The sequence below is a fragment of the Oncorhynchus nerka genome, unplaced genomic scaffold (assembly GCF_034236695.1).
Source record: "Oncorhynchus nerka isolate Pitt River unplaced genomic scaffold, Oner_Uvic_2.0 unplaced_scaffold_1783, whole genome shotgun sequence".
Lineage (NCBI taxonomy): Eukaryota > Metazoa > Chordata > Actinopteri > Salmoniformes > Salmonidae > Oncorhynchus > Oncorhynchus nerka.
Window position 1 is genome coordinate 56,515 of NW_027039548.1, and position 9,723 is coordinate 66,237.

Genomic DNA, 9,723 nt, shown 5'->3' on the forward strand with positions numbered 1-9,723 from the left:
AACCTCGGCAAGACGGAGCTGCTCTTCCTCCCGGGGAAGGACTGCCCATTCCATGATCTCGCCATCACGGTTGACAACTCCATTGTGTCCTCCTCCCAGAGCGCTAAGAACCTTGGCGTGATCCTGGACAACACCCTGTCGTTCTCAACTAACATCAAGGCGGTGGCCCGTTCTTGTAGGTTCATGCTCTACAACATCCGCAGAGTACGACCCTGCCTCACACAGGAAGCAGCGCAGGTCCTAATCCAGGCACTTGTCATCTCCCGTCTGGATTACTGCAACTCGCTGTTGGCTGGGCTCCCTGCCTGTGCCATTAAACCCCTACAACTCATCCAGAACGCCGCAGCCCGTCTGGTGTTCAACCTTCCCAAGTTCTCTCACGTCACCCCGCTCCTCCGCTCTCTCCACTGGCTTCCAGTTGAAGCTCGCATCCGCTACAAGACCATGGTGCTTGCCTACGGAGCTGTGAGGGGAACGGCACCTCAGTACCTCCAGGCTCTGATCAGGCCCTACACCCAAACAAGGGCACTGCGTTCATCCACCTCTGGCCTGCTCGCCTCCCTACCACTGAGGAAGTACAGTTCCTGCGCAGCCCAGTCAAAACTGTTCGCTGCTCTGGCCCCCAATGGTGGAACAAACTCCCTCACGACGCCAGGACAGCGGAGTCAATCACCACCTTCCGGAGACACCTGAAACCCCACCTCTTTCAGGAATACCTAGGATAGGATAAAGTAATCCTTCTCACCCCCCTTAAAATATTTAGATGCACTATTGTAAAGTGGCTGTTCCACTGGATGTCTTAAGGTGAACGCACCAATTTGTAAGTCGCTCTGGATAAGAGCGTCTGCTAAATGACTTAAATGTAAATGTAATGTAATGTAAGGATGCTGGCGGACAGGGTTCTGGCCAGGTTTCAAACGACTTTCCATACATAAGGGAAGATTTCGGCAGTACCTGTATGGTAATTGAGAAAGTCCATATTGCAAATGTACGGTCCCTTACTAGCCGTCCGAAATCGTTTGTAAAATTCGCGGACGGCGTCGGGCCGAGCGGCAGGGCCGGACCTACCAGGAAGTCATCAAATGAACTTTGTCGGACATTCGGTTTCCGTTTTACAAAAATAATAAGATTTAGGTCATTTTTCCGCCGTCCCGGAAATTCCCACAGGAGGGCATAAGCAATCATATTGCTATTGGACAAAACATCACGATTCACGACGGGGCCTTATCTCGAAAACTGAAAATATTTAGAAGCCGAAACTCGGTGAGCGTAGGGGCGGCATAATGGGCAGTTGGCCCCGAACAAGATGGCGTCTAGGCCTCAACGGTTTTTGAGTTATGGCCATTCCTCTGGGATTAAAGGTCCAAAATGAAAATAGAGAAATTATTTTTCCACTTCACGTCAAAGTCAAGGAGCCTCCGGTGTCAATAAAAAAAGAACCAGCCATTTATCTATCGTCATTTAAGAGAAATCGTACAACGACACCTAGGTGATGTTCACGGATAGTTTTTTTTTTTTTCAACGGTTACAGATCCAGTTGCAGGGTGTTCTTACGAATCTTTTTAACGTGTGCTGCGGAGCTCTGCGAGATTTCTGTGATTTTCTATGATTTTCTGAAATAACACACACTCACTAAACCCTCCGTAAATAACTAAGTTCTTAACGTAAAGACTTCAAACTCAGGATTCTGTAAAGGCATACCCCAATCATGATATGAGTTTATTTATAGCTTCCTGTGCCAACCGGAAGTGCCTTAAATGGTGTCACAGTGGCAGTTTCCAAGGGTTAAAAAGGTCAGATCTTTTCAAAACTTCATATGTGTGATTAGGCAACCCCCATAAACTGTAAGTCAGTCATTTCTCCCAACAGATGTCAAAGAAAAGCTCTCTCTCACACACACACACACAGAAACACACACACAGCAAGGATGGAGTGACAAAGTGCGGTGCTTAAAGACACACAAAGCCTAAAAAGTGGGTTTGGTGTCAATTGGTATCAGTTCTGGGTCAGAATGACATCTAATTGACTGATGGACACTGACTTGCTAGTTGACTTTTGTACATTAGCAATATGTTTAAACGGAGAGGGACCATCACCAAAATGGCATTCTGAAATCAACACAAAAAATGGCATCACCATAGTCTCCAGACTGTGCCTAGTTCAACGAGACGCCCCGCTTGACCGTAGCTCGCTCTGAGTGCAGTGACCTTGAAAAAAGCAGAACCAAAATGAAGCCTGGCCCTCAATGTCATTTGCTTTTGGGTGACAGTGAGAGAACCGTTAGGGTGAGAAGCACAATTCGACCTCAGGTACGTTCCTAAGGTCCTCCCGATCCGTGCAAGCCTAACCTTGACCGTGTAGCATTAACCCTTAATAGTTAAAAGAAGATGTTTATTTCAAAGAGTTTGCATTGACTTCTCTCCCCATAGGAATACATTGCCTGCACCTCTAAATTCAACCTGAAGCCTATGTGGGTTATGAATGCCTTATGAAGCTGTCTTCTATGACAGTCCATCAGACCACTATGAGGTCTACCTGTGCCAATTATAAGCTTCCTGAAGCAACGGGAAGTGGTTGAAATCACCTTATCAGTGTTGATCCATACACTGCCTGCAGTTTGATAGACATAGTGCATTCAACCCTGTGTAGATCAGTCAATTCTTAACTTAAAGACTTAAAACTCAGGATTCTGTAAGTGGCTATGTCAATCAAGACATGTGTTTACTTATAGCTTCCTGTGCCATCCGGAAGTGCCTTTAATTGGGTCACACTGTCTGTTTTGAAGGGTTAAAAAAGTCACATCTTTCCAAAACTTCATATGTGTGACTAGGTAACCCTCCTAAACTGTAAATCAGTCATTTCTCCCAATAGATGTCAAAGAAAAGCTCTCACACGCACACACAGCAAGGATGGAGTGAAAAAGGGCGGTGCTCAAAGACACAGAGAGCAGGCAATGGCATAAACATAATCTCTAGGCCGTGCCGAGTTCAACGAGATATCCCGCTTGACCGTAGCTCGCTCGGTCTGAGCGCAGCGACCATGAGAAAAGTAGGCCCAAAATTAAGCCTGCCCCACCACGTCATTTGCTTTTGGGTGACAGTGAGAGAACCTTTAGGTGAGAAGCACAATTTGACCTCAGGTACGTTCCTAAGGTCCTTCCGATCCGTGCAAGCCTAACCTTGACCGTGTGGCATTAACCCTTAATAGTTAAAAGAAGGTGTTTACTTCAAAGAGTTTGCATTGACTTGTCTCCCCATAGGAATACATTGCCTGCACCCCTAAATTCAACCTGAAGTCTATATGGGTTATGAATGCCGTATGAACCTGTCTTTAGTAACAGTCCATCAGGCAGTATGAGGTCTACCTGTGTTGATTCTAAGCTTCCTGGACCAACCGGAAGTGGTTAAAATCACCCTAAAAGTGTTTTTCCATACCCTGCCTGCAGTTTGATAGACATAGTGCATTCAACCCTGTGTAAATCAGTCAATTCTTAACGTAAGGACTTAAAACTCAGGATTCTGTAAAAGCATACCCCAGTGAGGATATGTGTTGACTTATAGCTTCCTGTGCCAACCGGAAGTGCCTTAATTGGTGTCTCAGGGGCTGTTTCGAGGGGTTAAAAAGTCAGATCTTTCCAAAACTTCATATGTGTGATTAGGCAACCCCCATGAACTGTAAATCAGTCATTTTTCCCATAAAATTTCAAAGGAAAACTAAATCACACAGACACACAACTTGGAAGGAGGGACGTATTGGGGTTTGTAGAGACAGACAGTGCCTCCAATAGTTAGCTTTGTTCGAGCTAAAAAAGAACCGTCAGACCTAGAGTTCCGAAACTTTAGAAACCTGTTCTAGACCTCGGGTCGATAGTGCGTGGTGAGTTAGGTGGCTCTAGAAGGTTCTCGGACCGAGAAATAGCCTCGTACATTTGCAATGACTTCAATTCATTTTGACCATTACGAAAATGGCGACATTTAGAAAAGTCTCAGAGACACAAGACTAGGTTCATTGAAACCGCTCGCCCATAGAGACGGACCCCAACGTTTCGGTCCGATAGCTCATTCAAGGACCCCATAGCAAGGCATTGAAAAAAGTGGATTTTCAGCACCAATTAGGGTTTTACTCGGGCGCCGAAGGACCTATCGAGCCGAAACTCGGGATTCGGGGTCGCCTCACATAGGCCTTCACATAATGTCCGACCTGGACCCGCAGCTAGAACGTAACTATGTGTTTTACGTTTTAATTATGTTTTAAACTAATGGCGCTGTGAATTATGGGCCTGCTCTGACATATGTGATAGTTGGCTTCTAAATGAGTTGGAAAAAGTGGGTTTGGTGTCAATTGGTATCAGTTTGGTGTCAGAATGACATCTAATTGACTGGTGGACACTGACTTGCTAGTTGACTTTTGTACATTAGCAATATGTTTAAACGGAGAGGGACCATCACCAAAATGGCATTCTGAAATCAACACAAAAATGGCATCACCATAGTCTCCAGACTGTGCCGAGTTCAACGAGACGCCCGCTTGACCGTAGCTCTCGCTCTGAGTGCAGTGACCTTGAAAAAAAGCAGAACCAAAATGAGGCCTGGCCCTCAATGTCATTTGCTTTTGGGTGACAGTGAGAGAACCGTTAGGGTGAGAAGCACAATTCGACCTCAGGTACGTTCCTAAGGTCCTCCCGATCCGTGCAAGCCTAACCTTCACCGTGTGGCATTAACCCTTAACAGTTAAAAGAAGATGTTTACTTCAAAGAGTTTGCATTGACTTCTCTCCCCATAGGAATACATTGCCTGCACCTCTAATTTCAACCTGAAGCCTATGTGGGTTATGAATGCCTTATGAAGCTGTCTTCTATGACAGTCCATCAGACCACTATGAGGTCTACCTGTGTCGATTCTAAGCTTCCTGGAGCAACCGGAAGTGGTTAAATTGACCCAAAAAGGTGTTTTTCCATGTACATAACCTTCAAAGGTGAAAATGACTACATTCAACCCTGTGTAGATCGTGGTCAGTCAATTCTTAACTTAAAGGACTTCTAACTCAGATTCTGGTAAGTGCTTATGTCAATCTTTCCTAAACTTCAAGACATGTAAATCAGTTTTCTCTACTTATAGCTTCCTGTGCCAAACTGGAAGGCAATGCATTTAATTGGGTCTCAGGGGTCTGTTTTGAAGGGCCCAAAATGAAGGCTTAATGTCAAAAAGTCACATCTTTCCTCAAACGTACTTCATATGTGTGACTAGGTAACCCTTACCAGTTAAACTGTAAATCAGTCATTTCCCTAGCAAATTTCAAAGGAAAAACTATGAGGTCTACCTGTCGATTCTAAGCTTCCTGGAGCAACCCGGACAAATTGACAAAAGTTTTGATGTACACAACCTTCAAGGTGGAGTTCAAAAGTTGTAGGTGCAATTCTTAACTTAAGACACAGAGATTCTGTAGGCAATCAAGACATAAATAGTTAGCTCAGGGGCTGTTTAGAGTTAAAAAATCAAGATGCCCCAAATCGTAACAGTCATTTTCCCATAAAGACCGAGTAAATCACACAGAAAGGAGAGGGGCAGAGCAGACCATTAGAAAGTTCTAGACCTAGAGAGTTCAAAATGAAGGTTCTAGACCTCAGGTCGATGAGTTGCTGGTTTGGGTGACAGTGAGAGAACTTCAATTCATTTTGAGGTGAGTCTCAATACACAAGACTAGGTGCATCGACCGTCAGGAATAGACTTTCTGTCCGATGGTCTCATTCAAGGACCATTAGTCATGGAAATGGGTTTAACAACCTATCGAGTTTAAGCCTCACCAGTTCACGCAATGTCTGGAAGAAGACATCAATTATGTTTTACAGTTGCATTGAGTTGGAAAAAGTCTTCCCCATAGAATGACATCTAATTGACTGGTGGACACTGACTTGCTAGTTGACTTTTGTACATTTTGTTTAAGCGATCACCAAAATGGCATTCTGAAATTCAACCTACCACCATAGTCTCCAAGGCATTGGTTAAGTGGGATTTTCAGCACCACAGAACCAAAATGAGGCCTGGCTCAATGTCATTTGCTTTTGGGTGACAGTGAGAGGAGCGTTAGGGTGAGTCCATCGAGACCACTGTGGATTAACCCATAACAGTTAAAAAGAAGATGTTTACTTCAAGGTCTACCATAGGAATACATTGATTCCTAAGCTGTCCTGGAGCAGCATTTCAGAACAACTATGTGTTTTGACCCAAAAGTTTTTTTGATGTACATAACCTTCAAAGGTGAAAATGACTGCATTCAACCCTGTGAGATCGTAGGGCAATTCTTAACTTAAAGACTTATAACTCAGGATTCTGTAAGTTTTATGTCAATCAAGACATGAGTTGACTTATAGCTTCCTGTGCCAACCGGAAGTGTCAATTGGTCATGTCTGTTTTGAAGGGTTAAAAAAGTCACATCTTTCCTAAACTTCATATGTGTGACTAGGTAACCCTGCTAAACTGTAAATCAGTCATTTCTCCCAACAGATGTCAAAGAAAAGCTCTCACACACACACACACACACAGCAAATGGAGTGAAATCAAAGACACAGAGAAAATGGCATTACCATAATCTCTAGGCTGTGCCGAGTTCAACAAGATGCCCCGCTTGACCGTAGCTCGCTCGGTGAGCACAGCGACCATTGAAAAAAAGTAGGCCCAAAAATGAAGGCTGGCCCTCAATGTCATTTGCTTTTGGGTGACAGTGAGAGAACCGTTAGGGTGAGAAGCACAATTCGACCTCAGGACGTTCCTGAGGTCCTCCCGATCTGTGCAAGCCTAACCTTGACCGTGTGGCATTAACTCCCATTAGTTAAAAGAAGGTGTTTACATCAAAGAGTTTGCATTGACGTCTCTCCCCATAGGAATACATTGCAACTCTAAATTCAACCTGAAGCCTATGTGGGTTATGAATGCCTAATGAACCTGTCTTCTATGACAGTCCATCAGACCCACCATGAGGTCTACCTGTGTCGATTCTAAGCTTCCTGGAGCAACCGGAAGTGGTTAAATTGACCAAAAGTTTTTTTTTTGATGTACATAACCTTCAAAGGTGATAAATGACTGCATTCAACACTGTGTGTAAATCAGTCAATCTTCTAACGTAAAGACTTATAACTCAGGATTCTGTAAGTGTTTATGTCAATCAAGACATATGTTGACTTATAGCTTCCTGTGCCAACCGGAGAATTATATGTTGGTGTCTCAGGGCTGTTTCGGGAGTTAAAAAAATCAGATCTGTCCAAAACTTCATATGTGTGATTAGGCAGCCATGAACTGTAAATCAGTCATTTTTCCATAAAATTTCAAAGAAAACTAAATCAACAGACACAACTTGGAAGGAGAGGACGTGTGGGGTTTGTAGAGACAGACAGTGCCTCCAATAGTTGGCTTTGTTGGAATCTAAAAAGAACCGTCAGACCTAGAGTTCGAAACTTTAGAATCTCTGCTCTAGACTCTCCTGAGAATTCGAGCGATGGTCGTGGTGAGCCATGTGGCTCTAGACGGTTCTCGGACCCGAGAAACAAAGCCAGTACATTTGCAATGACTTCAATTCATTTTGACCATTACGAAAATGGCGACATTTAGAAATGTCTCAGAGACACAAGACTAGGTGCATTGCGACTCTTTCGGCCCATATAGACAGACCCCAGCGTTTCTGTCCGATAGCTCATTCAAGGACCCCGTAGCAAGTCATGGAAAAAGTGGATTTTCAGCACCAATTAGGGTTTTGCTCGGACACCAAATGACCGATCGAGGCGAAACTTGGGATTGGGGAATTCGCCTCAGCTAGGCCTACACATAACATAAGAAATGGACCCCGCAGCCTAGAAACGTAACTACGTGTTTCTGTTTTTTATGGTTTGAACATAGGCGTTGTGAATTTTGGGCCAGCTCTGAAGTATGTGATAGTTGGCTACTAAAGCGAGTTGGAAAAAGTGGGTTTAGTGTCAGTTTGTATCAAGTTTGTTGTCAGAATGATATCTAATTGACTGATGGACGGTGACTTGCTGGTGACTCTTGTCCAGTTGCAATATGTTTAAACAGTGAGGTACCATCACCAAAAAGTGACATTCTGAAATCAACCCTAACGAGCCATTGAGATGAACCAGAATCACTGCCCAGCCATCCTGAGTTCATCGGGCCAGTCAATTCACATTCCTGCATGGTTTATAGCATGACAAATTGATGGTACCTGCCCATTGAACCATATTGCAAATGCACAGTGACTTTGCAAAAGTGAGAAAAACATAAAAACAAATGGACATGATGAAAATCAAACACAACGAGTGATGGAAATGTACAACTATCACTGCTCGGCCATCCTGTGTTCATCAGACCAGTCAATTTTGCATTCCTGCAGGATTTTTAGCATGACAAAATCGTGATGGTACATTGTCCATTGAACCATATTGCAAATGCACAGTGACTTTGCAAAAGTTCTAAGAAAACATAAACAAATGGACATGATGAAATCAACACAGCAGTGATGGAAATGTACAACTATCACTGCTCGGCCATCCTGTGTTCATCAGACCAGTCAATTTAACATTTTGAGCATGTCAAATTTCATATGGTAATTGTCCATTGGGCCATATTGCAAATGCACGGACATGCACTTGCAATATGATTCTATAGTGAAAAACATCACCTAATGGACATGATGAAATCAACACAACGAGTGATGGAAAGGTACAACTATCACTGCTCGGCCATCCTGTGTTCATCAGGCCAGTCAATTTTGCATTTTTGAGCATGTCAAATTTCATATGGCATTTGGCCCCAAAAAGTGAATTTTGACTTTGACTTTTGACTTCCTATGAAATCATATTGTAAATGGACAAATCATATTCATATGCACAAGTAAAAAAGAAAAATATATATATATGATATTAAAATACAACTAAAGTATGTTGATACAGTTCTTATACGTGTGTAATTGACACAAAATTTGAAAGAATTTTTGAAAAACGGTCCAGAAAGCACTTTTTAAGGGTGTGTGAAGTTTTTACAAAAATTTGACATTTTTGACTTTTGACTTCGAAATCATGAAATCATATTGAAAATGGACAAAACATATTCTTACACATGTATTGACAAAAATTGCATTTTGTAAAAGCACTTTTTAAGGTTGTGTGAAATAAATGTTGACATTTTTGACAATAAAATATGACATTGGACAAAACATATTACTTATGTAAAAAAAAAATATTATAATTGGACATACAGTTCTTACACATGTGTAATTGACAAAAAATCGAAAGAAAGAGGGTTTCAAAATGTTGACATTTTTGACTTTTGACTTTTGACTTTTGACTTCGTCCAGAAAATGGACAAAACATATTCCTTTAGGGGTGAAAATAAGTTTTTACAAAAATATTCATACAGTTCTTACATAACAATTGACAAAAAAAAATGAAAAATTTGAAAAGCAGTCCAGAAAGCACTTTTTAAGGGGTGATAAGTTTTCAAAATTTTGCACTTTGGACGTTGACTTGGTTACATATCAATATGAAAAACAAGATGCAAATGGATTAACCACCTGTTGAATTTTAAGAAGTGTTACAACTGGCAATAGCCATATGGCATTTGCAATATGCTTTGCATGAATCCTTGAATTAGGTGTTATTGGATAATGTGTATATGGTTTGGCCACTGCCAATATGTTGCCATTCATTTTTGTCCAATACAGGGGGTCTTCCCTTAC